The 15,875-nt window shown below is 36.3% G+C and overlaps 1 long non-coding RNA gene across 1 annotated transcript; it reads right to left on the reverse strand.

The window, feature by feature from the left end:
- Positions 1-184: 184 nt before the first annotated feature.
- Positions 185-9,465, reverse strand: LOC110213578 (uncharacterized). The gene is made up of 2 exons (XR_002326038.2): positions 9,043-9,465; positions 185-535 (listed from the first exon to the last, which is right to left on the reverse strand). It is a non-coding gene; the product is annotated as an uncharacterized LOC110213578 (long non-coding RNA).
- Positions 9,466-15,875: the final 6,410 nt, after the last annotated feature.

Below are 15,875 nucleotides of genomic sequence, written 5' to 3' on the forward strand. Positions count from 1 at the left end.
TGCTTAGGAAATGGTATAAGTAAAGGGAAGGAGGTAGAAATTACCAAGTAGTAATAAACATGGCTAAAATTTCAGTGAGTGGCTCACTGAAGTGGGAAAGGTGATGTAATGAGGTAGACGATAAAGGGGATGATTGGATAGAACAAGTATTCGCAGGAAAAAAATACTGTCATTTAACAAGGGGTCAGGATGTATCTGCAATGATATTTTCTTTAATATAGTAATAACTCACATTACATAAAAGGATCACAGTTAAATAGGACCTACCCTCTCATTTTATAGAGGAGGAATTGGGGGCCAAGAGAGGTTAAAAGAACTATCTGAGGTCACATAACTAATGAATACCTTAGTGAAATTTAAGCCCATATTTCCTCATACCAAAATCCATCAGACTATCCAAAAGTTTATACTATCTCTCTGGCTCTTTATGGTTATCCAAGTTCTTTCTTCACAACAACTCTGTGAGGAAGGTATTTATCCCCATGGCAAATATTTGAAAAGCACTTCAGGCAAGTTCTTCTTCCATCTCTTATGCCTATAAATGAAAATAAACAAACAAACAACAAAACTTTGGTCAACCAGGAAATTCTGGGGAATAGGGTATTATAATTAACTAAAACTTCTGGTAAACCAAAGGCTAATCTCCTGGAAAACCTTTCTAAAAGAAACTAGTTCATTTACTTGATTCAGCATATTGCATATACTTAAAAAATGGGAATATTTCTTTGATGGTTCAAGTATATATTGTGACTTCTTGAGCCCAAATTTGTATATGGTGCAAAGACTACTGTGTCACCTCTGACTAATATCAGAGCCAAAACTTAAAGCAGAAGACCTTCATTAAATTTTTGGTTATTACATCTGTAAAATGGGTATAATACTTGTATTATCTACCTCTTTGGATTGTTTTGGGTGTTAAGTGAAATGAATTATAAAAAGAAATTTATCATCATCATCATGTTCTTATCTTAATTTGAAGTGGTTTAGATGGCAATGTCCTGTGACTAGTGACTATCTTGATATATTTCATTTATAATTAATGTTGTATGGACCATTGCACAGGTGGGTAAAATAAATGTTATTTTCTAGTAGCTAATAAAATTATTAGAATGTAAGTTAATCTATCATCATCATCATCATCGTCATCATGCCTTCTGCTATTGTTTAATAGGGCTTATAGACACAAATTAGAAGTTGTAAGAAATTGATGTTAATTTGGATCAAATGAGATAAGATATGTAAAGCTCTTTGCAAAGATTTAAATATTATACAATAGTAAGATATAAGTATTATTTTAAATACCCTGTCCTTTTAAAACAAAATAAACCTTTTGACATTAAAATTTGCTAGTAAACTCTAACTCCCTTTCCCAGATGTTTCATACATTTGATTAACGTCAGTAAAGGAAGGAGAAAGGAGACACCATATAAGAACAAGAATGGATCTTAAAGGTCATTATCAACCAATCAATCAACAAGGTTTTATTAACCACCTCCTATGTGCCAGGCCACTGTGCTAGATTTGGGGGATATGAAGACAAAGATATGTCTTTACTCTCAAAAAGCTAATATTAACTCAGAAGATATGTATGTATAAAGACAAATACCAAAAAAGTACACAATAGGTACAAGGTGAATTAGTGGCTTGGGAATTAGGAAAGGCCTCCTATAGGTGGCAGTGCTTAAAGTGAGTTTTGAAGGAAAGTAAGAATTTTATGATATGGAAATAAGAGGAGAGTGAATTCTTGTAATGGAGACAGCCAGTACAGAAGCATAAATATGGGAAATAGAGTGTTATGTGTGAGGTACCACAATAAGGCTAATTTTACTGGACCACAGAGAATGGGAGGGGAGAAAATGTGTAACAAGCCTAGAATCAGAGGGGGAGGCCAGGTTGTAAAGGGCCTTAAATGCCAAATGGTATAGATTAGATTCATTTCTAGAAGTAACAGGGAGCTCCTGGAAAATATTAAATAGAAGAATAACATGGTCAGACTGAACTTTAGGAGAATTGTTTTGGTAGCTTTGTGAAGGATGGACTGTAATAGACTAGGACTTGTGGTAAGACAATCAATTAAGAGACTACATAGTATAGATCAGGTTAGAGGAAGGAAAGACAAAAATGGGGTTGGGACATGGCAGAAACAGCAATAAAACCCAGGCTTTACCCTCTTGATTTGATGACAGATCAAATTAGGCACATATGGGAGGGGGCAGGTAGGTGGCACAGTGGATATGGCACTGGCCCTGGAGTCAGGAGGACCTTAGTTCAAATTTGACCTCAGACATATAACATTTACTAGCTGTGTGACCCTAGGCAAGTCACTTAACTTCCATTGCCCAGCAAAAACAAACAAAAATAAGTTGGGTACATATTTCTACATGAAATCAATTTTTTTGTTTATTTTTCTTTTTTGGCTAGGCAATGGGATTAAGTGACTTGCCCAGAGTTAACACAGTTAGTGTATGTTATGTGTCTAAGGCTGGATTTGAACTCAGGGCCCCCTGACTCCAAGGCTGGGGCTGTATCCGCTGTGCCACCTTAGCTGCCCCATGGAATCAAAATGGGATTATTTTTCTAAACTTTCCAAGGAAGTTATGTTTTCATTGTGGCCAAATCCCATTCTATGAACTCCAAGATGGCTATCTAAATTTCAGCAGTTATACTGGTCATTTAATGAATGTATAAGATTTGATTTGGGTAATCAGCTGGGTCTTGAAAAATTTTTGTTTTTGTTGTTGTTACATAGAGTTTTATTATAATGGGGGTTTGTTGTAACAGGCTTTGACTTATACTACTGGCAGTTAATCCTAGCATTAAGAGAATTTATGTTTCAGCTTCTCTGCTGGCGTACAATAGAGATTGAGTACAAATCCCCCAAACCACTCTAGCTAGTCAAAATATACATTACAGGTTCTTTGGCATTCCAAGGACTAGAAACAGAATAGAAAGTGATTCAATACTGCAAGTCTTTGACACTGGGGAGAAAAATGGTAAAGGAGGCAGTACTGGTGTTCTACTGTCCTTTGCCCTCTTCTCCAAGGGCTATGTTATTCATTAGAATATTCCAATTTGAATAATGATTGCATGTAATTCCTACCCTCAGTAAATAGCCTACCTCTCCTCAGTCTCTTCAGCAGCTTTCAACCTGCATTTATTATGAACTGTCCCCAATTACTCCCTGTGAATAAGGAGGAGCAACATACTTGTTTCACAAAGCAAGGCAAGGGCTTCTTCATGTCCACTTGGCATCTGGATAGTCTGAGAATGGCTGTGAGTGCCATAGCAACATAAATATGTGTGTATATGTGTGTGTGTGTGTGTATATGTATGTATGTATGTGTGTATATATGTATGTATGTATGTATGTGTGTATATATGTATATATATATACATACACAATGTGTGTGTGTATATATATATATATATATAACACCTTATGCAAAATAAATCAAAATAGAGCTAAGAAGATTATTTTTTTTAAATTCCCACAGAGAAAGAAATAATAATAATAAGTCATTATTATTATTATTTTGCTTTGCTAATCTCTCATTTTCTGCATAAAATATACCTCTACTGATTACCATTTTTAAGGCAGGCAGGGTAACATTCTTTACCAACAACTCCTCTATCACTTAAAGTCTTAGAGTTATCTGGGCCTTTAGAAATTACTTGACTTGCCAAGGGTCACACAGCTAGTAGGTGTCAGAGGCAGGAAACCTATGTCTTCCTGTCTCCAAGTCTGGCCCATTCTACTGCTGTGTCTCCCAATATACTAAGCAAAGGATTTACCCATACCATAAATGAACAGTTGCCTTTCATTGAATTGAAGGTGTAAATCAGTAGAGATAACAGATTTTTTATTCACTGTTTAAAAATTAGATGAGAAGAGTGAACACAAGGCTTATGTTAATAGGCTGGTTCCATTCTATTATATGCCCAGAACTGCTGCAAGCTAGTAGTGGCTAGTTTGTATCCTTAAAGGTTCTGCTGATTTGCACAGTGACCTAACCTAGCAGTCTCTTTTCCTTCGAGTATGAGATCTTCTTTTTGGGGGCTTTTTTTTTTTTTTTGCTAGGCAGTGGGATTAAGTGACTTGCCCAGGGTCACACAGCTAATGTGTTTGAGGCTGGATTTGAACTTAGGTCCTCCTGAATCCAGGGCCGGTGCTCTATCTACTGTGCCACCTAGCTGCCCCTTGAGTATGAGATCTTTACAAGTTACCAAGCTAAACTCACTCTGAAGGAGAAGTTGAAGACATAAGTGTTGGACTGATTTATTTAGCAGTAGAGTAGCAGTAGAGTACTGAGACAAAAACATGTCAATAAAAATTTTGCATTTCACGTATGAATATAAACAGATTTTTTTTATATATTTCAAAAATGGATTTTCAAATAAGATTGGACTTAGAGTTATGGTTTTAATCTTAGCTCTGCCACTTATGTGCTTTCTGACCAAAGGTAACTCACCTATTTTTTAGATTATCAATGTCTTCACTTAAGCAGTATGGTTATATGATGGAAGACCTTGGTTCAAATCCTACCTCTGTCACGGATCAGCTGTGTAGCTCAGGGTAAGTTATTTAACCTTTCTGAAGCCTCTAATTTCTCTTCTGAAGTATAGAAATAATAATAGCACCTACCTTACAAGACTGTGGTGAATCTCAAATAAGTACGAAGTATTTACAAGCCTTAAAGCCTTATAGATTTAAAAATAATTGCCAGCCATCACTATGATTGTTGTGATTATTTCTAAAATCATGATAACTACCTAACTCAAAGGGTTAAGAGAGGAAACCAGTTTGTGAGCTTTAAAATGCTGTTGAACCACCCACGCTCTCTCATCTAGTCTCCTTTGTGACATATGGAATGTATTTCCAAGATAACTTTTTAGAGTTGGTGGGAAGGAGGGGACAGTCTGCGGCAATGGAACAGAGCCAAAGACTGGTGCAGCCATTGGCCAAATTCCTGACTTGAGCATTTACCCCTGCTCCAACCAAGCGAATTAATTTTGGTCTGGCCAAACTGGATTTTTCATTATCTTACATTCTTGCCTGTCTCCTGTTTTATTTTTTCCCCTTTGTTCATATCACCTTCTTCTACCTGGAATGAAAATGGTACAATGGAAAGAGAATTAGATAGAGTCAGAAGAACCTGATTCTGCTATGTAAGAGCTCTGTGACCGTGGACAAATAACTTAACCTCTCTGGGGTTCAGTTTACTCATATGTAAAATGAGAAGATTTGATGAAATAAACTCTGAGATTTTTCTCAACTAAATCTTTGATCCTATAATCAAATTCATTTCATTTGCCCCTACTCACCCCTATCTTGGCCCCCATCTCTGCCTGTTGAAGTTCTCCCTTCCTTAAAGAACAAATTTAGGTGCTACTTCCTCTATAAATTACTTCCTAATCATCCAAACTGTAACTTATCTTTCCCTCCTAAAATATTTCACTGAACTTTGTCCAAACCTGCTTTGCATGTGACATATCTTATCTTGCATTATAGTTAGTTATTCACATTCCATCCTTTCTCCATTAACCTGTAAGCTCCTTCAAGGTGGTGGTGGTAGGGGTATACCTTATTTCAGCCTTGTCTGAGCACAATGTGTTGTATATGGTTATTGTTTAATAAGTGGTTGTTGGATTATATTGAATGATCAGTTGCAGACATAAGAAAAGTTTTTTTAAAAAAATGTGGTACTTATACATGTTTTCTTGGACTCCAAGAGTTTTTCTTATGCTTGAGAGCTGGAAAACTTTTATATGTAATTCAGAACTAATAGTTTTATGGATTTCTAACTAACTAATGAACCATAAAATTGAGTCAACTTGTTTTGTTTTTCTTATGAATTTTGTTGAAAAAGATATGAATTGGTAAAATTCCATTCCTGATGCATCACACCTATAGGTAAAACAGAATGGGTACTCAGGATTTGTAAGGAATAATCAATTCACAATTATTTTGAACATAGCTGTAGACTGGGAGAGGTGTTTCTCATGTGGTCTTATCTACTGAATCACTATGTGGTATATTGTTATTTGAGGGTTCAGATTGTTGTGATGGTGTTAAGAAAATCTGAACAGTAATTAAAGCATAATATGATGGCAAAAGAAGTATAAATTTATGATTTATTTTCTTTAAAGAGAACATTAGGGACCAGGAAAAAAAAAAAGCATTTATATTTGTTATATAACATTTGCATACTGGATCCACACTGCTTTGTTTCTATGGGCCATCTGTTGGGACATGGGGATAGCTTTTTATTCTGAACCTTCTTAGTAATGGATTTTATATAAATATACTTACATGATAAGTTTTGCTGTCTCTTATTAGTGCACAGAATATATAACTTTTTAATTTATTTTATCATCTCACTTGTCATTTTCCTCTCATCTATACTTGAGACAAATCCAGAATAATTTTATTTCTGCTTACTATATAAAACTCTCTCTCTCTCTCTCTTCTCTCTCTCTCTCTCTCTCTCTCTCTCTCTCTCTCTCTCTCTCTCTTTCTCTCTCTCTCTCTCTGTCTCTCCCTTTCTCACTTTTTTCTGCTCAAACATCTGAAAAGTCATAGTTCTGAACATAGTTCTAAACTCAGGGCTGCAGACTCGATATTTTCCTTTGAGGAATTTATTGGTATTTCTATCAGCATTGGACCTCCTTGAAACCTTAGACTGATACCCAGAATTTCAATGTTGAGATGACTACCATTTATAATCTGACTGTCTTTGAATTTTGAGTCTGATATTCTCATATTTTTTTCAGGCAAGTATGCCTGGCCACAAAGCAATGGACATATTTTCATAAATAATAATGCCAGCATGCTCTTCTTTCTAAAAATCTACTGGTTACAAGGGAGTACTTTTTTTTAAGAAAAATTCAATTAAATTCAAAACAAAAGGATGATTTTTATAAAGGAAGGCAAGTTTATATTTAAAAAATTCAACAGGAATAACTTTTTATAATTTCCCTTAAACTTACATAAAAGACAGTTTTTAAGAAGATACAAAACTTCCTCTACTGCTTTTAAAAATGAAACATAAAAAAGCTTTATCCCAAGAATTCAAAAGTGAACTAAATTTTAAGAAAAACAGTGAAGACCATTCAGCAGGAATGAAATATAAAGTGAGAAGAAATAGCCACAAAACCAGAAGTTTTGAAGACATGATTTTAATAATGATTGGGTGGTGATGGTAGATTGATTGGTCAAAATATCCCTTTTGCTAGAATTTATCTCCCTTATTAGAAATCAGCTGTGACATAATGCATATGTTGATAAATTAAAGTGATTTTATAAGGTTTTATAAGGATATAGATGTGCAGTGTATTCTTTTAGAAAACCTCAACCTAGCAAAAATCTCTTCAAGATATAATGCTGTTCTTTTTGGATTTTGTTGCACATAACAGGCAAATCTTGCAGTTTCTAATGACAAACTATATATGTTTAGTTCAACCTGATTTAAAGTCCAATCTTTAGAGTTAAAAATATCTTCTAAACGGCTATTGAAAGTTCCAGGTCCATTTATATAAGATGTACCCACAGTAGTAACGGTGAGCGTGATATGTATATTTTAGCATTGCTCTCAAACCGGTTGGGGAAATGAAAATAATTTTTAGGGCTAAAAGACCCTACAAAACAATTACTCCCAAACCTAATCCAGTGGATTATAAAAAAAAAGAATGGAAAAAAGAAAGAAAAGGGTTGAAATAATTATAAAAATAAAAGAATAAAGCAGCTGAAGAAAAAATATCATGAGAAAACATAGAAAGAAAGAAAGAAAGAAAGAAAGAAAGAAAGAAAGAAAGAAAGAAAGAAAGAAAGAAAGAAAGAAAGAAAGAAAGAAAGAGAGGGAGGGAGGGAGGGAGGGAGGAAGGAAGGAAGGAAGGAAGGAAGGAAGGAAGGAAGGAAGGAAGGAAGGAAGGAAGGAAGGAAGGAAGGAAGGAAGAAGGAAGAAGGAAGAAAAGAAGGAAGGAAGGAAAAAAAGAAAGAAAGGAAGAAAAAAACACAAACAGGTTGAAATATACATTAAGCATTAAGTCATTTTGGGGCATGATTTATATATTTTGCACATTTTGACATTAACTATATATCAGAAAATGAACATGAAATATGTGCTTTTAAATCTATTCATCAGCCTCCTCCTCCCCTACCCCCCACAGGTTTAATGTTCAATCTCAGTTTGTAGATGATTCCCTATTGACAGGAAGAAAATACGCATCACAACCCTAGTTTGGGTTAATGTTCCTTGCTGAAACATCCATTTATCAAGAAATAATTGCCTGCCCTCCGCAGCTCTGAATCCCAAGTAAAGCTGGGGGATCTTTCGACTTTGAAAGAGAATCCTCCCATTGCAAACTACAGATGGAGAAGTGTCATTGCTATACCAAATAGTCTGCTTAAAAATGAAATGAAATATGAACCCAAAGCAAACAGAAAACATGGTTCGTGCTCCAATTCTATGGCGGTATACAGAGCCCTTGGACAACACTAGGAGAGAAGAAGACTCCTATTGGCTAAGAGCTATTGAAATATCATGGCCAAACTGGAAGGCAGTGACTAACAGTTTATTGTATATTCCTAAATTAGCTAGAATAACTTAAAAAAAAAACAAGCATATTTTATACCTTAAAAGTAAAAGCCAAAACAAGAAAATGTATGTATGTGGAGTCTGGGGGCTTGGGAGGAGGTAAGTTTAGGGTTTAAGTTCTTATTTCTCAAAACAAGATAATGCACATTTCAAAGTTTAAAAAGACATATTTGCACAGACACTAATCATCAACTTACTTTATCTTTGCTGGCCCAATGTGGTTCTCAGTTTTTTAATCACTTCTCCACTGGCGCAGCTAATGTGCCTACAAGTTGTCTAGAATTTTAATATTGCTAAAATTCAGTGACGCAACTTGTGATTAAATTGTGAAAACTTGTTTAATGCAAACTCTGATTGAAAAGAATACATGCTTATTTAAGGAAAATGTACAACTTTGCAAAAATTATTTAGCTCTATATATAGCCCCACATTTAACAGCTTTACCAACCTGCAAAAAAGTTGGTTCTTGTAGAAAACTGCCAGGCTATGTAGTCTGAAATCTGGAGTAGTATTACCAGAGAGCTGTCAGTCAGCCATCCATCCATCTAATTGGCTTCTTACCATCTTTCCATCATGTTTTTTTTATAACTGGTCGCCTCTGGCTAAAATGCAAATCATGAGGAAGAGCCGTCTAGAAAAAGCTGCTGCTTTCTTAATTATCTGTCAGAGTATGGACCAGTGGACCTGGGGCCGCACTGTGGAGTTATGCTAAGCAGCAAGGCATCATGGGAATTGGAGTGACAGCTCATTTTCCTCCTGTGTTTTCTGTGTTCGAATGACAATGCAGAAATATGGGTTTTCCCACACTTTCTCTGAACACCTGGGCTATTGCTCAGGGGAGCACAAAGCCAAAACTGTCACATTTCCAGACATGGTCTTATTGCTGTCACTATGACAGGATTGTTGACAAATGCCAGCAGTCATCTCGGCATCTTGGGAAACGTCTGCCATGATTGTGTCAACAGCCTGACAGAAATTGTTAATGTTTAAACTTCTTCCCCTGACAGAATCCTGTCTTGCTGACAATATTTGTCATATGAAACTCAATCTTTGTCAAACTTGCTTAAAAATTAACACTTCCCCCATTTCTTTTTTTTTTCAGCTAACTGCCTAGCAATGCATTTTTTTTAAGCAAGAAAATTTCAACAAGGTAATGTAACACAGTTAGTTAAGACCACACTGACTCCAGATTTATAGCCCTATTACCAACTTGTGGCCAGCTTGTCCTTTTGACCTTTACTACAAGAATAATTTGTTGTTGTTTTTTTTTCATTCCATGTTCTCCCTCTTTTACTGGCCTTAGGAATAAAACTTCTGAATTATTCAAGAGCATCAAAAATCCTATTTCTCAGTGTCCAAAGTGGAAAATCAATTAAACATAGTTTAACACATATGAATATCAGTTTAAGTTTGTAGACATACATTAACTGCTTTTCCAACTTTGGTTTTGAAAGCTAATTTGAATGGTTAAAACATAAAAGTTTTGCAATAGCTTAGCCCAAGTGTCTTGTGTTGAAAAACATTTTGCCAAATCTCAACCACATGCATAGTCCTAGATTCCTAATTCTGGCAATGTCTGTTGTGAAATGTTTATGTGATAAGTCTCAGATCAGATTTAAAAAAAAAAAGAGAGAGAAAGAAAAAAAAAACCATGTTATTGGAAATCCACAGGGTGGCTGATTTTTGGAAATAAAATTAGCAAAACATGATGTTGAGATTACTAGAAGGTTGTTGAATAGTTTTCAGTGGTACTAGAAACAGCCAAAATCATTGAAGGGATAATAAGCATCCCAGAAACTGTATAGGGCAGGCTGATTGGTTAGCCAAATAAAACATTCAGCTGTCCTGAAGAGAACACCCCAACCCTGAAAAGGAGAAGAAATAATTATTAGTAGTTATTGTGTAATAATTCAGCCAAATATGGTATAAACTCACAACAAGATGGGGTTCTTTGGCCAAGCACATTTCAGTGATTTATTATTGGAATAGAAATCTCCCCACAATATGGCAGGAGTCCAGAAGTACCACCTGCTGAACTGTTACCAAATCTAATTTCCAGTTGCAATATATCTAACTAATAATAATGTGTTATCACTCCAGTTGCTGTGATGATAATCAACTTTTTTTCTCTTTCTCAGTGTCTGCATTTGGTTTAATTCCTCTGCCAGATTTGCAAATTCATTTTTCAGCAAGGCTTTTTCTATCAGTATTGCTATTCTTATTCATACAAATACAATGATAATAATAATAATTATTATTATTATTATAATAAACAATTAATAAAAATATAAGCACGCACATACTAGGAAAAAGTATTGGCTTAGTAATGAAGAAACTTTCATTTGTCTTCCAGTCTCATTACTGTGTGACCTTTGGGAAATGATTTCCCCTTTGAGTTTCATGGTCCCGAAAATGGAACAGTTGGTTAATCTCTAAGAGTCTCTTCCAACTCTTTCATTTTATGATTCTACTATCTTGTATATTGGATATATATTCTGTACATGGCAGATAACGTGGAGGGTAGAGCCCATTTTACCCCTCCCTTTTTCTTGGGTTAGGCTTTGAATGCAATTGTGAACTTGTCACAAAGCAGAACACTAAAGAAATGAGACAGAAACGAATTTGTCTGACTTTTCTATTGAAAAGAAAAATAAAATGAAATAATGTGTCCTGGAGAACACATAATGAAATACATCTTTCTCCTTTTGGCAGTGAGATGGGGGATTACTAGTGCAGAATATTGTATATATGTTGTCAGGCAATGTCTCTGTGTTGGGTGCCAATAGCAACGTGTGTGGCAATGGACCTGAGAGAGGAAGAGGTTGGAGTTTGTAGCATTTCCAGAAATACCTGTGATGGTAAAAACAAAAGACATGATTAAAAAAGAAAAGAAATGGCCTACTTCAACCTACACTACCCACCCAGAACCCCCACAATTCAACAAGAGTTTATTGATTGGTTATGTGCTGGGCATTGTGGATTCAAAGAAAAAAACAAAAACAGGCTCTCTTCTCAAGGAGCTTATATTCCCTGAGAGGAAACAAGAACAACAAAAAAAGTGAAGTATATTGCATTCAATGTTTATGTATAAATTGGCATGGAGATGATAGCTATATACAAAATACATACAAAGTAATTTTAGTGGGAAGTATGAGTACTAACAAAAAAGAATAAGAAGAGAAATCCTATAGCAGCTGGGATCTGAGCTGTTCTTTGAAGGAAGCTAATTATTCCATGACATGGAAGGAGGCAGTGCATTCCAGGCATTTGCCATACATAATTAAAATAGCTTGCAAGCAGAGCAACTCCCAGAGTGAAAATTATGGATCTGGATCTGGGGACCATTTGTTCTATTCCTGATGAACAACCATTTCTCACATCCTTCGTCATTTTTTCCAGATTCTCCTTCCTCATTCCAAATTTACCTGCTCCCTCTTTTTTCTTATACTAATATTATGAATATATCCTTCACTGTTTTTTTTCAGACCATCACTACATAAAAATCTTGGATTCAAATTATATGTAATTATACAATTATATCAACATCACTTCCATGTCTTAGACATTCCATCAGATATAGACATTGTACCATCTCTACACTGTACATACCCACCTAAATCTTTCATGTATTCCAAAAGTACATAGGAAATTTAGTATTTCAAAGACCTTTGATTCTGTTGACCAGGGTACTCCTTATGCCAACATTGATTGAAATCATTCTTTATTATTTAACAGATAGTCTTCCTGAGTCATTTCTGAAACTTTCTTCCTCCTGTGGAGAAACTAGTGACTATCCCCTTGGAAATTAGCTGGGGTTTACATAGAATCATAGTTTCAGAGCTGAAAGGGATCCAAGAGGCCATCTGAACAGACAACCTTATTTTACAGATGAGAGAACTGAGACTAGGGACATTAAGTGATTTGCCCATGGTCATACAGGTAGTAAGTATCAGAATCAGAATTTGAACCCATCACTTCTGATTCCAGAACTGAAATATATGCATGTGTGTATACATATATATGTGTGTGTGTGTGTGTGTGTGTGTATACATATATATGCATACACACACATATATATATTTACACATATATATATGTGTGTGTGTGTGTGTGTGTGTGTGTGTGTGTGTGTGTGTATACAGTACCTAATATGTGCCAGACAGTGGGGCTAATGGAAGAGAGATGACCTGAAAACCTGGAAGATCTAAATTTAAATTTCTCCTCAGTCTCATACTGGCTGGTTGATCCTGCAGAGGCCTTAACCTCTCACTGCTCTAGGCAACTCTCTAAGAATGGGGAACAGATATTTGTTCTGTGAAGTCTGGTTTCAGTCAAAGGCTGCACATGAGGACCTAGAGGGCCACATGTGGCTTTGAGGCTGCAGGTTCCCCACCCCTGCTCTAAGACCATAAGGTTCAGAGAAGGTTCTGGCCTGCCTTGGCTAAAGATGTTTACTCATATCAATGAAATCACAGGTCCAAGCCCTATATCCTGTGTTCCAGGAACTGTACTAAGTTCTGAAGATACAAGGACAAAAATAAAACAGAACCTGCCCTCCAAGAGCTTACAGTCTACCATGGAGAGACATTTACATGCATATATGCCTACATGCACACACATGTATACATACAAAATAGATAGACAATATAATATTTACTTTGGGGGGGAAACACTTACAGCTGGGGGGAGGGGATAGGACAGGCTTCATGGAGAAGGAGGCACTTACCCTGAACCTTGAAGGAAGCTGGGTGCTCTAAGAAGCAGAGGGAAAGGGGGATTGAATTCCAGCGTGGAGGATAGTAGGCATAAAAGCTTAGAAACTAACTATTCTGAAGCTTGTTGGAATGTTGTGTGAGAGGAATAGTAAGAAGTCAAGCTTAGCTGGACCAAAATGTACATAAAGGAAAGTAATTTCAATAATGTGTAATAAAGCTAAATAGTTTTCATTTTATCCCAGAGGTAGAAGGGAGCAAGTGGCAGTTTTTGAGCAGGGAAGGGACATGGCTCTAATTGTGCACTGGGAAGAATTATTTTGGTAGCTTTGTAGAGAACATATTCGAGAGGAAGAAAGGACAATTAGAAAGATATTACAGATGATAAGGACACGAACAAGGTGGTACTCTCAGCAGAGACAGGGGAGAAAACAGGCATTTATTAAGTACCTACTATGAACCAGGAACTGTGCTAATTACGTTACAAGTATTATCTCATTTGAACCTCACAGCTGAACAACTAAAAGGCAGGTGATATTATTATCCCCATTTTAAAGTTAAGGAGACTAAAAGTTAAGTTACAGTTAAGGAGACAGAAGTGACTTGTCCAAGGGCAAACAGCTAGTAACTATCTGAGACCACATTTGAACTCAGGACTTTCTAATTCTCAGCTTAGCACTCTACCTACTGTGGAAATAAGTGGCCTCTAAGAAGAAGAGGTACAGGGGTAGCTAGGTGGCACAGTGGATAGAGCACTGGCCCTGAAGTCAGGAGGACTTGAGTTCAAATCCAGCCTCAGACCAAATGCTTAACACTTACTAGCTGTGTGACCCTGGGCAAGTCACTTAACCCCAGTTGCCTTTAAAAAAAAAAAAGAGGTACATTTTTTCAACTCGTCTCAAGCACAGTCATAACGAATACTTAGTAGTCAGTTTTCTATTTTGTTTCTTTTGTTTTTAATGAGTTAAGAAGATCTAGGAGGTTAGAAGGTCTAGAGGCAGCAAGATGGCAGTGGTACTCAGACCTTTTACCAATGACCTTGATCACCACCCTTTAATATTAACTTGGAGAGCTGGAGGAGAGGAGGGAATTTGGAGGGAAAGAAAAGCACCATTATAGCATGCTTTAGAGTCATTAACATGTTTTGAAGGTGTTATTCTGTCAGAAAAGGGCACATTATTTTCCTATTCCTTTTTTAATATTTTATTTTTAATTTATGGAATAAAACAAGCATTTCCATAACATCATATAATTTAATAAAAAAAGATGTTTGTACATGAAATTGCAAATCTGTTATTTACAACTTGCTATTCCTTTTAAATGTATAATAAGCTTATCATGTAAATTACTTTTTTCCCTCTTCCCCTCCCCCATACCCTAGTGATGGCTACCCTTAGATAAAATTATGCACATGTGTAAAATCATTCAATAGATACTTTTATTTATCAGTTCTTTCTCTGGATGCAGATTGTTGTTGTTTGTCCTTTCTTCTGGAAAAGGACCATGACATCAGGAAGGTGACATCATGATTTGCAATTGGATTGGATTTAAGTGAGGCAGGGCTGTGAAAAGTCACCAGCCTCATTCTCTCTTCCACAGCAATCTGGATCCAGTGGCAAGATATAGATCAGGATAACTGGAAGTGTCCCCAGATGCATGAAGCTAAGGTCTTTCCCAGGTCTCATTTTGTCTGAGGCAACACCCTTTCAGTGATTAAGGCTAGGTAAGAAATGAGGCAAAAAATGCCCTCTTTTACCTACCCCCCCCCCAAAATCAACCTGGGAGGAGAAGACCCTCAGAGTTTCTCGCCAAAACAGAAACAATTGTTATTTATACTCACTCTGAGTCATCCAGAGCCCAAACAATGACCAAATGAGGCTTGGTCTGGGACCTATTTTTGGCCAATCTATGAGAATAAGTGGTTTGGGTTTGAGGCATGATTCTTAGAAGATAAATATAGCACATAAACCCCAAGATAACGGAAGTTTCAGCAATCAAAATTTATATTCCATTGGCAGAGCATCTGCAGGTAAGGGTATGATTCCATATGTGGAGCAAGGGAGAGGAGGGAAGGAGAGAAGTAGGAAGGAAGGAAAGCAAGTGCAGATAGCATCTTTGTATGTCCTTTGTAATTAAGGAAGCCATAGGCTATGTTGCCTCGTAACTGTGCAGGAACTAGTAAGTAAGGGAGGAAGCTTCAGCTGAACTCTTGTCATATTTCTCTGGCCTTGTGGGGAATGTGAAGATATTTAGCACTGGCCCTTTACTAGGTACAAGGTTGCAACATTGGGATATAACTCAGTATGTGTGACTCCAAGGACAGGTGATTCAATTTAATTCAACAAACATCAAGTGCCTACTCTGTGAACTCTGTACCAAGTGCTAAAGATTTTAACATTGTTCCAACATAAACCCTGCCCTTGAGAAACTTATAATCCAATGGGGGAAAGGGAGGGTTAGAAAAGACATGGACACATATAATTATGACATAGGTGATAAGTGCAAAGAAGAATTCTAGACAGAGTGCTATGGGAAAGATGACTAATTGGACTGTGAAGGAAGGAAGAAA

Source organism: Phascolarctos cinereus, unplaced genomic scaffold (genome assembly GCF_003287225.1).
Source record: "Phascolarctos cinereus isolate Bilbo 61053 unplaced genomic scaffold, phaCin_HiC Scaffold_5;HRSCAF=322, whole genome shotgun sequence".
NCBI classification, from domain to species: domain Eukaryota; kingdom Metazoa; phylum Chordata; class Mammalia; order Diprotodontia; family Phascolarctidae; genus Phascolarctos; species Phascolarctos cinereus.